Raw genomic sequence first — 17,922 nt, forward strand, 5'->3', positions numbered from 1 at the left:
AGTTTCTTGCTCTCCTCTTTAGAGCTCCCCTTCAGGAAGTTGAAGGCTGCTATTAAATCATCCCTAAGTCTTCTCTTCTGTAAACTAAACAAGCCCCTCTTCCCAGTATCTCACAGTCAGTAGTCTTATGATGTTTATTCCTGTTCTACTGTGGGCAAATTAGATAAACTCAAAGTATATCTGTCTGTCTGCCTATGTACACCTCTTTTTTTCTCCCTTTCACTCTTGTACAGCAGCAACATCTAATTTTTCAGTCATCTCATCCGCTAATTGAGATGACTTATAATGATAAGTAACTTCAGTAAAGACTGTTTATTATTTTACAGGGTTATTTCCAATCTATGTAGGCTTAATTCCTGGCAACCTTGCTAAAAGGCACTGAAGACTAGATAGTGTCATGCAAATTTAATGAAGCACGAAACAAGTGGAAATATAATGCAGAAAAGAGGTCAGCAAAAAAAAACAATGAAAAGCAATAACATGGCACTTTACTTTTCTGGACATGGACTTACACACATGCTGGTTCAACAGGTGACCTCATAGCTGAAATTAGAACATCCAGAGCCACCTCTGAAACACCCCTCTGGGTATCAAAACAAAAAGCAGTCAAGCAGCACTTTAAAGACTAGCAAAATGGTTTATTAGATGAGCTTTCGTGGGACAGACCCACTTCTTCAGACCATAGCCAGACCAGAACAGACTCAATATTTAAGGCACAGAGAACCAAAAACAGTAAGCAAGGAGGACAAATCAGAAAAAGATAATCAAGGTGAGCAAATCAGAGAGTGGAGGGGAAGGTCAAGAATTAGATTGAGCCAAGTATGCTCTAATTCTGGTCTGGCTATGGTCTGAAGAAGTGGGTCTGTCCCACGAAAGCTCACCTAATAAACTATTTTGCTAGTCTTTAAAGTGCTACTTGACTGCTTTTTGTTTTGATAGTGTATAGACTAGCACGGCTTCCCCTCTGGGTATGAATGCTAAAGATAAGGGCAGGCGGATCACAAAGAATCCCATCATCATATGCTTTCAGCTAGCAGAGGAAGCAAATTCTGGTGGCTCTTAATAATTAATTATCATGACTATTTTATACTTATATGTATAACATTTTTGCTAAGGAGCTTGAAACACTTTACAAAAGTGGGAAGCTGAAAAAATCATTTTGTGAATGGGCTGAGATGCTGAGAAGTGAAGTAACTTAGCTAAAGTCACCCAGCAAGTCAGGCACTTTAACAAAAACACTCTGCTCCCATCAGCTAGCCTGCCACATATACTCAGCTCCCACCCTGAGAAAGGAAGTATAGCTCTTTGTACCATGATACTTCCTGTCCTTTCTTACATGGTTTGTGGAAAAGTGAAATAGTGTATGCCTACGCAGCAGTTATTTCAAGACATAACATAACTTTGATAGCATCTCCACAACAAAACCACCATCTCAAAATAATTTTAACATTACGGTTGGCTTATTTCAAAGTAGTTAAACCTCATTCCATAAGGCATAACACCTATTTCCTTATAGCTACTTCAAAATAGGAACTGTGTAGATAGGGCATAGCTCCTGTTTTAAAATAAGCCATAGTGCCTTCTAATGGCTCTATTTCAGAATAGGCTTTGTTTTGTGCAGGACAGTGTACTTCTAAATACCTAAGGGCTATTTCAAAATGCATTTTTGTCTGTAGCAGTATTATTTTAAAATAAGTTTTTCCAGAATGTTGCTTCAGACACATCTACACTGACCCCTCCCTTTCAAAAGGGGCATGTTAATGAGGGAGTTTGGAAGATGCTAATGAAGTGCTGACATGAATAAGCAGTGCCTCATTAGCATACTGGCAACTGTGCATGATTCGAAATTGCTGCTTTCGGACCGCATGCAGCCCATATAGACAGGAGCCTTTCGAAAGGACCCCCCTGACTTTGACAGCCCCTTCTTCCTACTTGATTTTTTGGAAGAAGTGGCTTTTGAAGTCACGGGGGTCCTTTCAAAAGGCCCCCCTGTCTACACAGGCGGTGTGCATTCCGAAAGCAGCACTTTTGAATCACGCATGGCCACCATTATGCTAATGAGGCACTACATATTCATGGTAGCACCTCATTAGCATCTTCTGAACTCCCTCATTAACATGTCCCTTTCAAAAGGGAGGGGCCAGTGTAGACACAGCCTTCCAGAATAGCGTATTTTGAAATAACGCTGCTATGTAGACATAGCTTAAATGAGTACTCATTGAAATGGATAGGGCAATTCAAGCAGCCCACAGACTCAGGCATCACTTCAGGGTTCTCTTCATCTTTTGAAGGCTTGCTTTACTGCCAGTACCGATAGTTACACACTTCTGTAAACCAGGAGAGCCGAGCCACTGAAGAGTAATTGAAAGTTTTGTCTGTGCCTCCCACCTCCAGTCGCGGTCATCTTAACTGCATTAGACTAGGCTATTGCTAAAACTGTAGGGCTGGGAATCAGGAGACCCGATTTAAGAGTGGATAAAATTATTTAACTTAGTTCCCCATGTTGGTGTTCAATTTTTTTCATTAGTGTTTATAAAGTACCTTAAGAGCCACAAGCAAGGCTTGCTCATTACCTTGTGATCACAAGATGATCATTTCACTGATTAACACTAAAATTTTGCATTTATAAATGGCCAGACCTAAATCCTATTGAAGTTCATGGAGGTTTTCCCAAAGATATTAGTGGCCTTTGGCTCAGATACATAACACTTGATAGATTCTAAGCACTTCACTAAGATTAATTAGCTGATCCTTATGATGCTCAATGAAAAAAATATTACTATTATCATCCCTGTTATGTGGTGGGAAACTGAGGCAAATAGGAACAGTCACATAGTGCTGCAGGGTAAGTCTTCCTGATTCCTGCAAGCCTTCTTGCAAACCATGCTGCCTTTCAAGTCACCCCAGTCAAGACCTGAGGTGGAAAAAGGAGCAGGTTCCTCTGCAAAAGTCCATCCTTGCCCTGTTTATTATTTAATGTGGTCTCAGACACCCTTATTGTCTTATGTAATTAACTGACTCCTGACAGCTGAATGGAGGGCTCATATAATTTTCTAATCTGAGTATGGCAGATGCGTAAAAAAAGAAAAAAGAAAAGAACTGACCGATTCTGAGTCATCAAATTAAGTCTAACCTACTTTCAGCCCACTGAACATTGCTCATGGTAAGATCTGCCACTCAGCTGTTTTTATAACATGAATACTCCACTGGATTATTGGTCAGGGAGACTATTAACAGAGATGTTGGTTTGTGATTTAAGCAGAAGCAAGGGCATGGCTACACTGTCATGTTTTGTTGGCAAAAACTGCATCCATTCTGGTCAGCACATTGAACTCTACTGCCCTGAAGCCAGGTGTCCAGCAATGGCACTTGCAAGCAATAGGACCCTTAAGTTCCATTTTCTACTGGCTAGCGCAGTGCAGAGTGGTTTCATGGCACCTTCCAGCTGATCATACCTAGATATCACTCCATTCTCCTGCTTGGACCACTGTGGAGCTTTTGAATCTGACGGGTGTCTGGCTAGAGGTATCTGTGCAGTCCCAGCTGTGACTGACCTACAGGAATGGGGACATGTACAGGCAAATTTTGTAAAGCTTGCGTGGCAAGGGCTCTGAGCGGGACATGCAAAGATCTACTTCACACAGCTACACTGTGAGTACCAAATGCAATGGATGGTTGCTTTTGTCCATCTCACGCAGAATGTTGGCCTCCTGGGAGTCTTCTTCCTCCATTAAGTAATTTCATGAGTAAATCTGCTGCAATGTGTGATGGCCTCACAACACTGAACAGAGCAGAGGAAAGACATGTGGGGTCCATGATTTCTAACTGCAGATGCTGGAATGCACAGCAAAGAATAGCAACTGGAAAATTGGTGCAAAAGGAAGCCAGAAACCCCTTGAGGGCTGGGAAATAAAGCAGTGCCAACGAGACCTTTTGCATGGTCCCAAGGTACCCCATGACTTGTTCCACCTTCCCACAACAGCTAGCAACAGAGGCTATAACCAGACACTGTGAGATACACATCACTGTGCCTTGATCGTGCTGTCAATGAGGGAGCTAAATATGTGGACACAATCTGTCAACAGTGGCAGCAGGTGTGAACATGCCTTGGTGACTTTTCTTTTGTCAATTTCTGCACATCAACATTATGTTCAGCGATGAGATTCTGCACTGTAGGTGTACCCCACAGATTTCACTTCAGGCTATACTCAGCAAACTCCATGCAGCTTGCTACTGAGCTTTATTAGGGCAGCGTCTACACTAGCAAATTCTTTTGGAAAATCAAGTCCTTTTTTGAAAGGACACTTGAAGCGTTCACACACAAAATGTATTCTTTCCATCCTAAATCGAAAGAATGCAGCTCTTCTTCTGAAGCCCTCTTCTGTGCCTGGATCAGGAAGAGCGCCTCTTTTTGAAAGCTTCTTTTAAAGAAAGCACGTGTAGACGCTCCCTGGGCCTTTTTTTCAAAAGAGCAGTCTTCATGGCACCGGATTTTTCAGTTTCTGGCCTGTTCTTTTGAAAGCATGGAGGCTACGTGGACGTTCTCTACCGAATGGGTCAATCTTTTGATTGGCTTTTTTGCATGTGGACGCGCTCGTTCAAAAGATCTTCCACAAGACCTTCGCTGTAGTGTAGATGCAGCCTGTGAGGGCTGGCACTCTGCTTGGATCCCACGTGAGTTCCAGGGTTATCCCATTAATGCTCACTATAAAACTGCTCATAGATGAAAGTCTAACCCAGGCCGCTGAGTTCACAACAAACTCTTTGCTAAGAAGTTAGGTCCACCCTGCTTCATCTCTTTTCCACTCCTCTCAGCCCCACTTTCCATAGATTTATACCTAGGATGACACGATGTGTCTCTAACTTTAGATCTCAGTCATATGTCCTGTAATGCAGTGAATGGATTTAGGTACGGTCAGGTGGAGAGTTATAATTACAATGTTATCTGATTTGCTAACATCCAGGTGCAGGCTTGCGGGGGGTCTGTGTGGTGTTTCACAGAATTTAGACAAGACTAGAAGGAAAGAAGATTTGGAATTTCTTTTATTTGCTTTGTTTTCTTCTTTTTTTTTCCTGAACATGCACACTGAGTACAAGTTATTTGGAATGTATGGGTAATTTGGGTTCTGAAGAGAAGAATTTAATACCACAAGTATGCAATATGAAACACCCCGTCTTGATTAAAAAGCCATGGTACAAGAGGATTGCACAGGGGATTTGTAGTCTCCACAAATAATATTTCCGCCACAGAAATTAAAGCAATTTAAGCCATTTGACACCAGTTTTATCTTGCTGCCAATATCACCTACATTTAGTCAAAATTTGGGACTGGCCTCACCTTAAAACTGTGAAAACAGAACAGCAATAATATTGCAAATTCAGTTTAATGCAAGAACAATTAATCATCAGAGGAAGAATGTTACACAGCCAAAACAGATACAATCAGATATCTGTTTTTTTTAACTGCTCATTGAATTATAACAGAACTTAATGAGAACTTTTTAAGAGAATAAGTTTCAGAAATATGGGTTGCTATTGTGTTTAATTTAGGAAAGAGAACATTAGCTTACAGTACATAGAATCATAGGACAGGAAGGGACCTTGAGAGGTCATCTAGTGTTGTCCAGCCCTCACAGGTGTTTGTTGTCTAACCTCTCCTTAAAGTTTTCCAATAATGGAGATTCCACAACCTCTCCAGACAATTTGTTCCAGTACTTAGCCACCCTGACAGCACTGAAATCTTTCCTAATGTCCATCCTAAAGGCTCTTGCTGCAATTTAAGCCCATTGCTTCTTCTCCTAGGTGCAGAGGATAAAGAGATCAAGTTTGCTCCCTCCTCCTCGTGTCAATCTTTTATGTACTTGAAAACTGTTGTCATGTCCTCTCTCAGGCTTCACTTTTCCAGCCTAAGCCATAATCTATGAAGTCAGTGAACAGAACCAGATGCAGAACAGATTCCTGCAGGAGCCCACTTGATATGCTCTTCATGCTTCACTATGAAACACTGACAACTACTGTCTGGGAGTGGATTTCCAATCAATTATGCACCCACACTATAGTAGCTCCATCTAGGTTGTAATAAGGCTCTCATAATGTTTTTATTTATTTGGTAAGGTTGGGTAACTGGAGCCCTCTAATTTTTGATATTCATCAGGTTGAGGTAAAGTCAGTCCACGTGAGTTTCATTCTCCAGTGTCGGTTTGTAGTATTCTCAGGGAAATCAAATTTCATTATTCTGGATAACAGCTTATTAAGAGAAAGGAAAAACCAGTGATCAAGGATCTCACCATGGAAGAAATGTAATGTACTTTGAATTATTTTGCACAGAATACAATCTTCTAACACATCATTTCTTCTCTACCTGAAAATTACAGCCTTGGCATTTGAATTATTAGGTGGGGAAACAAGAAGGTAGTATTTGCTTGATTTTGAAAAAGAGATTTCTCCACAATGTACAAAATGAAAATTCTTTGTGAGCATAATGTGACAACAAAGAAAGCAGACATACAGACCCAGGGTAAATAGAAAATAGACCCAGCAATAAAAAAAGCCCTTATATTTAGTGGAAGACAGTACTGTGACATAGCTTGGCCTACTCTGTACAAGAATCACATTAACGCTTTGTAGAACTCATTTCTTATTGCATTTTTATAACATAGCCATAGGATATTGTAACAGCAAAATTCACTTTGAAAGCCTAGTATTCCCATGCAAAGCATAAACGTATACCAATGCAATAATGGCAAGAAAGGGTAACCTGGTCTGGGAATTCTAAAAAAATATGCAGGGTGCTGGTTGAGGTCTAGTGGTTACACTACGCATCGGGGCAGTCAGGTTCCAAGGATATGTTACCAAATTTGACATACTGTGGCCTTAAGTGTGTCATGAAAACTTTGTCTCTTTCTCTGTTTAAACTGAAGGTGCTAATACTTGGCCACCTCCAGGTGTAGCGCTTGTGAGGTTTAATGCATTAAAATTTGCAAAGCACTTGGATGAAATGTGACATAAGAATGCCACTTGTTTCTTTGGGCTCAGTCTTGTGTACGCTGAGTATCAATTGTACTAGTTATCACCAAGAATAGTCCGATAGGTTTCAAATCAGACTTTGATACACATTGACCCTTGTCAAGCCTGCCACCATGGGGCAGGGGGGGCGCAAAGAAGGAAGTCACGCAGGGGCCTGGCATTTCCAAGGGGCCTGGAGCTCCAGCTTCCACTGTTGCTATTTTGGCAGTGGCAGCTGCAGGTCTAGGCCATTTGAAGTGCTGCGGCAGTTCTGCTCTGCTGCTGCACACGGCTGTGAGGGGCAACTAGAGACACGGTCTGGGTGGCGCTGAGGTCTGACTGCCCCAGGCCCTTCCCCTTTGGGTGTGCATTTAAAGGTTTGGGGGGATTGGTTTTCCTGACCTCCTGATTTCACAAATCATGAAATCATACAACTAGAATCAATTTTGACTTCCAACAAGTGGAGTCTTTGCTGAGGAGGCATGTTTCAGCTGCTGAGATATTGATCTATAAATCAACAGAAACTTTAAAAATGTGTCAGCGAAACTGAGGAATTAGTTAAGCCATAAATATAGTGAATGACTGGAAGGAGATCCCCAAATGATATGCAGACCAAACCCATGCACATTGAGTCAGGACTTTAAGGTTGATTGTCTCTAAAAAAAATTGCTCCCTCCCACTACTGTGTCAGGGGGACGACATTTATAAACACAAAAGAGCATCTTTATTAGAAGTGAGGCCTCCTGAGGTATGTGACTAACTTTAAAGATGTGAGTAACTCTGCTGAATTAAATGGGATCATTCAGATGCATTTGAGTAACTTGCTGAATCGGGGCTCAAAACAGGAATAATAATAATAATAATAATAATAATAATAATAATAATAAATAAACCCTTCAAAGGTAGGGGAGCTTCAGGAAGAGGTAATAGATCACTGGGGGAGTTTACCTTTAAGTGCTCTGAGAACAAGAAGCCCCCACAGAAACCAAATATTGGAGGTTGGAGAGAAATGATTTTTTTTCCCTTGGTACTCACAAACAAATGAAGAATTAGCAGCAAACCAGCTGTTAACAGAGAAGAAGAACAAGGATCTGCAGTGACTAAGAGTGCAGTTAGGGAAATAAAATGCTTTTTACTTTTTTTTTTCTAATTCCCATGTCTTGTAGACAAATGAGAGATGATCTGACAAAAGAATATGAAGATAAAGAGAAAGGCATGGATGGTCATCAATGGCAAATGTTTGCTGCTTATTCACAGGAGCATGTTATTTATGGTACAGGAACATATTATTTGTTTGTGAGGGAGGGAGCTGGGGAGATAAATTAGGTGTACATTTTCCATGTGGTGCAAAAAGGGTTAGTCACACATCTCCTGGTAGTGTTAAGACGAGATGAGGAGATGTGATGCATTTCATAAGGCATTACAGTCTAAATTTAGCACCATTTATTGCAGACACATTGGAACAATGACACATTATTAACTGGTAGGCAAAACAAGAGGTAAGGTATATACTGGTAGGTAGAGCAGCACGTAAGGTAAGACCCTCTCAGGCTGTGTCTACGCTACAGCAATTCTTCAAAAGAAATTGCCCCAGAAGAGATCTTCCAAAAAACCTTCTTTTGAAAGTTCATGTCTATACATTGAAAAACAGATAGAAAGACCAATCTGCTCTTTCCACAGAAAGCATCCACACAGCTCCTGTTTTTTCAAAAGAACGGGCCAGGGATCAAAAAATCTGGTGCCATGAGGACTGCTCTTTTGGAGTATCTACACATGGAGTATCTACACACGCCTTTTTCAAAAGACTCTTTTTGGAAAAAGGCGCTGTGCTTCATCTGGGAGAGGAAGAAGGCCACCAGAAAACAGGCTGCGTTCTTTCGATTTCAGATCAAAAGAGCACATTTTGTGTGTAGATGCTCCACAGCTTTTTTTTTTTTTCCTGAAAAAGCTTGCTGGTGTCGATGCAGCCTCTGAGACTGACAGAGGTGCAGGCCACTTTGAGTTTAGTGGACCCAGCCCCGCTCCAGTCCCAGACTCCTGGGCTAACTTCTCATTCATAGGGTCATACTAAAAAACAAACTAATATGTGAAAATGAAGACTTGAGACATTTATTTATCAACAATTAAGTCATTGCACCAATAGCATATATATTAAAAATGTTACTTTAAGTTTCCATTCCAAGCAAAGCTCTTCATTTTAGGAAAGCTTTTCTGGCTTTATTGTATGTAAACTCATTTATAATTCAAGAAAAATCTAATTTATGTGCTATATCACTGTTAATGTTAAGCTTTGTCAGCCAATTCAAACGTTCTTGTCCCATTGTAGAATGATGATAGTTCTTTACTTGTTTTAACATGTTGACTGTGCATTCACCTGAAGCCACTAATGAAGGGAGACTGACAAACATATTGCGATATTAGGAAATACAGCAGACAGGCCATGACTGAATATTTCTTTTAACTTGCAGTCCAATTTAAAATTGGTGGAACGTGCACATTTCAGAAAGATGATCTCATCGCAGAGATAAGTCGAAATTTCATTATTGTACCTTTGCTGAAACTGTTCAGCCGCTAAATAGAGATTTACATCACTTAGTTCTCTGAACTCCCAAAGGACTCCAAAAATGGGTACAAATTCATCGCAGTAATTCAAATTGCCATGCAAGACCAGATTTGATGGTGCCAATAATAATAGTAATAAAAAAAAAAGACCAGATAGATAGTGCCTTTCTGCATCAGACTGAGATTTTAGTCAGTGATTGGTAGAAAAATCAGATGAAATGTCAATATCTTGTGCTACGGATTTGGATTCAGAAAGGATTGCATCCAATTGATCATGAATCTTTTAAATATCTTTAAGAAGTCATTCAGTGTTACCCCTCTCAACAGCTAATGTAGCATTGCAGGTTCAACTACAAGATTAATTTTGTAGATCATTTTAGCAGCATCATCCACATGGATGAAATTTAGATGTATACTTCTGCATTGACTTGAGCATAGTGTGAGCCTGCATTATGAGAGTGAGAGATTCAAGCTTACTTAAAGCCTTTCTCACTGAGTCCAAATGCTGTGCAACTGGTTTAACACTATCAGTTTATGCTGACCATCTCATTGTCAACGTGCTGTGAAGGGAAAGAGGCAGATGCTGTTTTAGAATTTCCCACTTTTGAGGACTGCTACTGAAGAGCTTGTCTAATTGCTGGATTGTTGCAAAGTATGTGATTGCTTCTTCACATGATTTGGCACAATCAACGCTGACAAGATTTAGTGTGTGGTTACCCCACCTGCAGAAAATATAGTTTGGATTTTGATCCAGAAGGACTGCTTGTACTCCGTTGTACTTCCCAGCCATATTGCATCCATTGTCATGGTCTTGGCCAATGCAGATTTGAAAATTTAATTTGAAGCCTTCCAGAATACACAAAGCAGCAAATTCTTTTTCAGTTTTTTTTTTGGTGAAATTATCAAACAAAACGAATCATTCTTCAATTGAAACCTTTAAATTTCCTGCAATTTAAACATATTGAACAACTGAGGTCATCTGCTGTTTAAGAGAAGAGTCTGGAGTTGCATCAATAATAGTAGGAAAGTACTTTGCATGTCATAGCTCTTCAAGAATTGTTGTTTGCAGAAATGTCCTGCACAGCTCAATAAACTCATTTGGTATTCGAGTAGACAGCTAATGAACTTGCATGCATTTTCCACTCTCTTGTGATTCACATGGCCTGATAAAAGTGGTTCTTACTGGCTAAGAAGCTCAAGAACACCAAGAAAGTTTCCATTTGCAGAGTCACCTATACATTGACTGGAACCTAACAAAGCCAATCCCCATTCAGAAAGAAAAAGAATGACATTCAATGTGTGCTCAAGGAGGTTGGTTCCCCCCCAGTGATCAGTTTCTTCGTTTGTTTCGCTCAGGAGTAAGTTTTCAATTGAACTGTCAGCTAGTGATGCTCTACTAGTTGATTTCCTCGTCACATAGTTATCTTCATGTGATACTGAAGTTTCATGTGCCGGTATTCAGTCTTTCAACTTCCTCCAATCTCTACTGATGCTCCAAGTGGAGGGATCAGCCAGTACAAAGTACACAGTACAGTGCCTGCCTTTCCGTGCTCCAGCAGAGCCAGTCTCCTGTGTAGATCTCTCCATTTGGAAGAGTAGTTTGCCATCAGACGAGTGGAAAAAGCACGATTTTCAGCATGGTTCGGTATATCAATCGGAATCTGAAAACAACTAACTTTCAAAAATGACTGCATTTGAGCAACTTTGTCCCCATCAAGAAGTTCAAATCAGGTTCTGATGCCACAGTTGTTACACTGTCTCCTGTGCTATTCAGAAGTTGTTATTCTTGCTGCATAGCATCTCCAAGGTCCTCATTTTCTGCCCACACAGTCTCTAAATCAAGTGTAGACTCTGCATCAATCACTACTGTTGGCATTTCTGTGTCTTGATTAATGACCTCCTCATTTTGAGGCAGTGGCATTGAAATGTCATTTGTGGATACAAAGTTTTCATCATCAGAACGGGAAGTATCACTGTCAGGTTGGTCACCATCTAATGGTTGAGGTGTCTTTTCTACAAGAAATTATGTTTTTTGATGTTTTAAACTCTTAACTGCTTCTTTACTCTGTTGCTTTTGCCATCTCTTACTTGCACCACTTGCAAAGCTTTGCTTCATTTTTATAAAAGGGATCTTTTAAAATACAGGAATGCAAAATAAATTAATCCGCTAAAGCCTATTGGTTATACAAAATTTTAATTGTATATACTTTACAGTGAATATTACGTAATAGTGGTTTGTGGGTGTTAGTCACTATGGCCCTTATAGCCTCATTTCAGAGTCTTTAAATTTTATCTACCATGTTCCCATTATTAAATTCCTCTAATAACTGGTGTGATATTATGAATATAAATATGGGGCGACGGCCAGGTTAGATATAAAGTTTATGAAACAGTTAGAATTAAAAGTTTATTATCACTAGGAAACCTTTAAAGGTGACTCTAAAACTGGATGAAGAGGTAGCTTACAGCTGAGCCTGATATGCTTATTATATACAAAGACTCATAAGTAAAAACAGAAATAAAAAAAAAATGATGCAGATAAACCTCTAATTTAAAAATTTTAACTCACCTTCAGACCAAGCAAAATCTCTTACGGTAAGAGAATTAATGACAACTTTCAGACCTCTAAATTATGCAAAAACTGTAAACAGCATTTCATAACACAGAATCACTAATTATAGAACATATGCCAGTCTCCAGTCATGCAGATGAAAACTCAGATATGACTGAAAAATTAGTGAAGACCCAAGGTCCCCAATGATTTAAATCAATTTTTGCAGGTATATACAGCTTCTTTTGTCACCTCTGTTATAATTGCAAGGTGTATAATAAATGGAAATGACTTAGTAGAAAAATGTCAGAATTTGAGGCCCCTTTATCTCTTATGGCCTGAGCCAAATGGCCCTCCTGCGCACACTCCCATAGGCCATGTGTAAGTTACCTCACTTATTGAGGAACCTGATGCAATTATGAAATCAATTATTTGAGATCCTTAAGAGTTATTTTAAAATCAGACCATATTATAAGCAGAAGGGAACATTTTTCATGACTGTCATTAGTTACAGATTCCAGGCTTTACCAAATCCTGCTTTTCTCTCAGGCTACGTCTATACATGCCCCTCACTTTCAGAAGGGGCATGTAACTGAAGTAGGTCAAAAGTGCTAATGAGGTGTTGCTATGAATATTCAGTGCCTCATTTGCATAATGGGAGCCACTCAAAATGTCAAAAGTGCTGCTTTTGAATTGCAAACTGGCCATGTAGACAGGGTTCCTTCAAAAGGAAACCCCAGTTTCGAAAGCACCCTTCTTCCCAATTCAAATGCCTAGTTTGCCATTTGAAAGCAGCACTTTTGATACTCCAGTGGACTGACTGTATGCAAATGAGGCACTAAATATTCATATCAGCACCTCATTAGCATGTTCAACCCACTTTATTTACATGCCCCTTCCAAAAGGGCGGGGCGTGTGTAGATGTAGCCTCACTGTTTGTGCTGCTGTTCCTATTCCCTTTTCCCTTTTTGTTTCTCAACTCTATGTCCTTTGCGGTACACTTTTTAAAACCTGCCATTCTTCTCTGGGTGTTTCATCTTTAGGGGGATTTTACTCCATATTTCAGCCTATCTAATTCCTGCTGTCATTTGCAAAGCCTCAGCATCATGGGATTTTTAGTGGCTTTTTTGGGATTCTTTGGGAGTTTTTCAGGATTTACTGTGGAAGTTTGCCTTTTTGCTCAGGCAGACTGCTTCAGGCTGGAGGGTGTGTGATGCTGTACAGCAGCTTCCAAAAGGGATGGGAAAAATCAAACAAAAATGTGAGGTGTAGATGGCACGGGGGCATGTATTCTCTGTCTGCTCCGAATGCAAAGGTACAGGAGAGACAATAGCCCAGGGGAAACCCTGGTCAGCTGGGTCCAGAACAGTGACATTTTGCAGTCCAAGATCAGTCCATCGTAGGCTGCCTCATAGCGTTTATGATTCATATCCGTGCACATCCAGCTCTAGGGAGAAATGGGGCCAGAGAAATGAGAAAGGAAAAGTAGGGACTGAATTAAACATTAGCCTCCTCTCGCAACCAGCCCTGGACTTCATTCAGGTTCAGATCGTTCTCCTCTGCTTCCTCTGTCTAGCTCTTAGCACTGCGGCAGCTGGAGCCATCTTTCTGCACAGCCTCCCCACAGCTCCTTGCCTCACAGTCTCCTGCATCCCCAACCAATGTACTGCTCCCTGCCTCCTTGTCCTGCTGCCTTCTACTGCTCCCCCCTCTGCAGTTCCCCCTGCCTTTGAAGCTTCCTTTGCAGAGGCTAGCAGCTCTCTGACAGCGTTGATGCCTGAAGTAGTTCAGTCTTCCCCCTTACATATTCCCCCCTGCTCACTGCTTCTGGGAGCTCTCTAGAGGTTAGTAAGCTTGTCTGCTGAAGTCAAATGTTTTTACTAAATCCCTTTAACGCTTGGAGGGGGAGGTACAGCTGCCTCACTATGTTATGCATCTAAAGAGATTCTAATCTTTTAATAACTAGAGAAGATATTATCCATTCACATCTTAATTCCTGAACTGCCGTCCCAGTACATCTGAGTTCAGATGTAGGCAAACAGCCAGTGTCTTCATGTGGGAGGCAAACAAATCCTTGTTCTTCACAGTCCGTCATCTCTAATGCTCTGCCTAAAGGGAGGAGGGATGGACCGTCTCCGCGAACATCATGAGAATATGTATTTATTTTATGCTTTGGGAACAAAAAAACATAATTAACATTTGCATTTCTTATTGTGGTCTCTTCCATTTCTTAGTGCTCTATATTCTTCTGAAACAAGGTCTCTTACTCCAAGTTGTCATAATTATAAATATGAACCATTCTAGTACTGCAAAGAAGGTTGGTTTACTGCTGGGGTGCTCTGTTATAAGACTTGAGCCACGTCTACACGTGCCGGCTACTTCGAAGTAGCCACGCCAACTTCGAAATAGCGCCCACCATGTCTACACGGGGCGAGCGCTATTTCGAAGTTGACATCTACGTAAGGTGTGAGATGTCGTAGTCGCTATCCCCATCAGGGGATGGGAATAGCGCCCTACTTCGATGTTGAACGTCGAAGTAGGGCACGTGTAGCCGCTCCATGTCCCACAACATCGAAAGAGCAGGGTCCGCCATGGCGGCCATCAGCTGAGGGGTTGAGAGACGCTCTCTCCAGCCCCTGAGCTCTATGGTTGCCGTGTGCAGTGGCCCCTTAAAGCTCCCCACCCCCGCCTTCCTGTGCAGGAAGCTGAGAGCGCGTGCAGGCAGCAGCTTTGCCACATGGCTAGCCTGCACGCCTCCCTGCAGCCCCAAGACAACCCCCCGCTGCGATGGCCGCCCACCAGCCCCCCCAGGGCACCCCCACCAATGGGAGCCAGGGCTCCCAGGCATCCAGCCAGCCTGGGAAAAGGCAGCAGGGCCCCTCCTGGATGGAGGCCAAGATCTGGGACCTGCTGGGGCTCTGGAGCGAGGAGGAGGTGCTCCGGGTAATGGGGAGCAAGAGGCGGAACGCAGATGCGTTCGCTCAGCTAGCCGAGGGCCTGGCCGCCCGGGGTCACCCTGCCCGCACTCCTGACCACGTCAGGAGTAAGGTTAAAGAGCTGCGGCAGGGTTACGCCCGGGCCCGGGATGCAGCCAGCCAATCTGGGGCCACCTCCACCACTTGCCCCTTTTACAGGGAGCTCAGGGCCATCCTGGGCCCCCGGTACACATCGTCCCTGCCGGCCACTCTTGACACATTGGCCGACGAGCCCCATTAGGCCCCGGAGGCGGAGTCTGCCCTGGAGGCAAGCCCTGCACCCCAGGGCCCCCCCCAGGAGCCCACCCCTGGGATGCCGGAGGAGGAGGAGGCGGAATCCTCCTCCAGCGACGGGGGGCTGTACATAATCCTGCTGTCCCGGAGCTCCAGCGGGGCGTCTGCCCAGAGGGTGTCCCCTGAGTGTGGGAGTGGACCGTCAGGTTTGTACCCCCCGGTGCACACCTCCGGGGTTGAGGGGCGGGGACAAGAGACATGACCAGGGCCCTCCACATGCCCAGATAACCATGGCCCCAAGGACAGCAGTGGCATGTCCCTTAGAAGAGTGCATCAGCCCCTGCCCCCCTAGCAAGACAGTGCCATGCCCCATCCCTGGGGATGGCGGGGAGTGGAACCTAGGGTCCCCCGGAGGGGAGGGGGTGGGACACCCATCAGCAGCAGCAGCATCTCCCGGGGACGGGGATGGGGAACCAGCAACGGAGGGGTGGGGGAACAAGGGCCACGGCTTGGGGGCCACACTAACAGCTGTCTCCACTCTTCTTTCCCCCCCTGTGTTCCACAGCTGCACCATCGGAGGGCCCAGAGAGTGCCGGCGAGGTATCAGTGGTCCCGGAGAGCCCACCGGGGCTATCGCTGCAGGCCAGCCCCTCGGCAGAGCACCGACCAGCCCCAGGGCGGGGCTGACGGCGGAGCCACCACCATCTGAGGACGGCGACGGACCCCCAGCTGCTCATGGCCCTCCGGCGTCAGCTGGAGGTGTCGGAGTGGCGCCTGCGGGTGGACGAGCAGCGGCTGGAATTGCAAGAGCGGGTGCTGGCCTGGCGCCAGGAGGCATGGGGGGCCTTTATGCGCACTTTCGAGCGCATAGCGGACTACCTGGCCCACCCTGCCCGCCGCTCCACCCGCTGCTCTGACCGCCGTCCCACCGCCGTCCGCCACCCCGGGGTCCTTCTGCTGAGGGGGGACCTGGGGCCTGCTGACACCCGCCGGCCATACCTGCCGGTTCACCTGGCCCCCAGGGAGCCTCAGCCAGGGCTGAGGCCGAGGTGAGGGTCGCGCCCTCCCGCCCCGGGTGCCGGACAGTAGAGGGGTGCGGGGCCCAGGACGTGGCCCCACCCTCCCCCTTTGTACATATCCCCCATCATATATTTGTTGTATATAGTTTGTGTTAGACCCCTGTTCTTCTATGGTACCTGCCCCCCCATGTAAATAGTTCCCCCTTTTGTTCTTACTACATATATATATATATATATATATTGTAAGTATTAATATAAGAGAATTCACTGCTTTGTTTTGGTTTCAAAAACAACAGGTCCATTTTTATTTGCAAGAAAAGTAGGGGTGGTGCTCTTGGGTGATCTGTGGTATGGGCATGGGGGCAGGGAGTGTTGTGGAGGGGGGGTGCAGTGGGGGGGCCTGCCAGTGTTCACCCCGCGGCCTGGTCGAAATGGGCCCGCAGGGCCTCCCAGACCCGGATCCCCTCAGGGTCCACCTGGTGACTGGGGGCAGCGGGTGGCTGCATGTCAGCCCTGCCAGCCTCCACAGCCCAGCCCTGCAAGAATGCCTCCCCCTTGCTCTTGGCCAGGTTGTGGAGTGCGCTGCACGTGCCCACAATCTGGGGGATGTTGGTGGGGCCTGCATCCAGGCGGGTAAGGAGACACCTCCAGCGCCCTTTGAGGCGGCCAAAAGTGCGCTCAACCACCTGGCAAGCATGGTTCAGGCACTTGTTGAAGCGCTCCTGGCTGGCTGACAGATGGCCCGTGTAAGAGTGCATGAGCCAGGGCTGGAGGGGGTATGTCACGTCTGCGACGACGCAGAGGGGCATGGTGGCGTCCCCAACAGGGATCTCCCGCTGGGGGGATGTAGGTCCCCGCCTCCAGCCGGTGGCACAGGCCCGAATTTCTGAACACCCGGGAGTCATGGGTGCTGCCAGGCCAGCCAACATAAATGTCCAGGAAGTGGCCCCGGCTGTCCACCAAGGCCTGGAGGACCACAGAATGGTAGCCCTTCCTGTTGAGGAAGTGTCCTCCGCTGTGCTCCGGAGCACGGATGGGGATATGGGTCCCATCCAGAGCCCCGAAGCAATTTGGGAAGCCCAGGCTGGCAAACCCCGCGATGGCGGCATCTGGGTCCCCAAGCCGCATGAGCCTGTGGAGGAGCAGGGCATTGATGGCGTGGACGACCCGCAGGGGAAGGACATGGGAGAGCACCAGTGAGGGGTGTGCAGGGTGTGTCTGGCCCTACCCCACCGCCCGGGCTGCCTCCCCCGCAGGGCTCCCCCCCCCATGGGTCCTCTTACCTCCATGAGGACAGCCCCGACGATGGCCTTGCCCACGCCAAACTGCTGCCCCACGGATTGGTAGCTGTCTGGAGTGGCCAGCTTCCAGACAGCGATGCCGACCCATTTCTCGACCGTGAGGGCACACCGCATGAAGGTGTCCTGGTGCCTCAGTGCGGGGGTGAGCCACTGGCAGAGCTCCAGGAATGTCTGCTGGCTCATGCGGAAATTCTGGAGCCAATGGTCATTGTCCCACTCGCCGAGCACCAGCCGCTCCCACCAGTCGGTGCTCGTGGGGTAGCGCCACAGCCGGC

Source organism: Carettochelys insculpta, chromosome 15 (genome assembly GCF_033958435.1).
Source record: "Carettochelys insculpta isolate YL-2023 chromosome 15, ASM3395843v1, whole genome shotgun sequence".
NCBI lineage: Eukaryota > Metazoa > Chordata > Testudines > Carettochelyidae > Carettochelys > Carettochelys insculpta.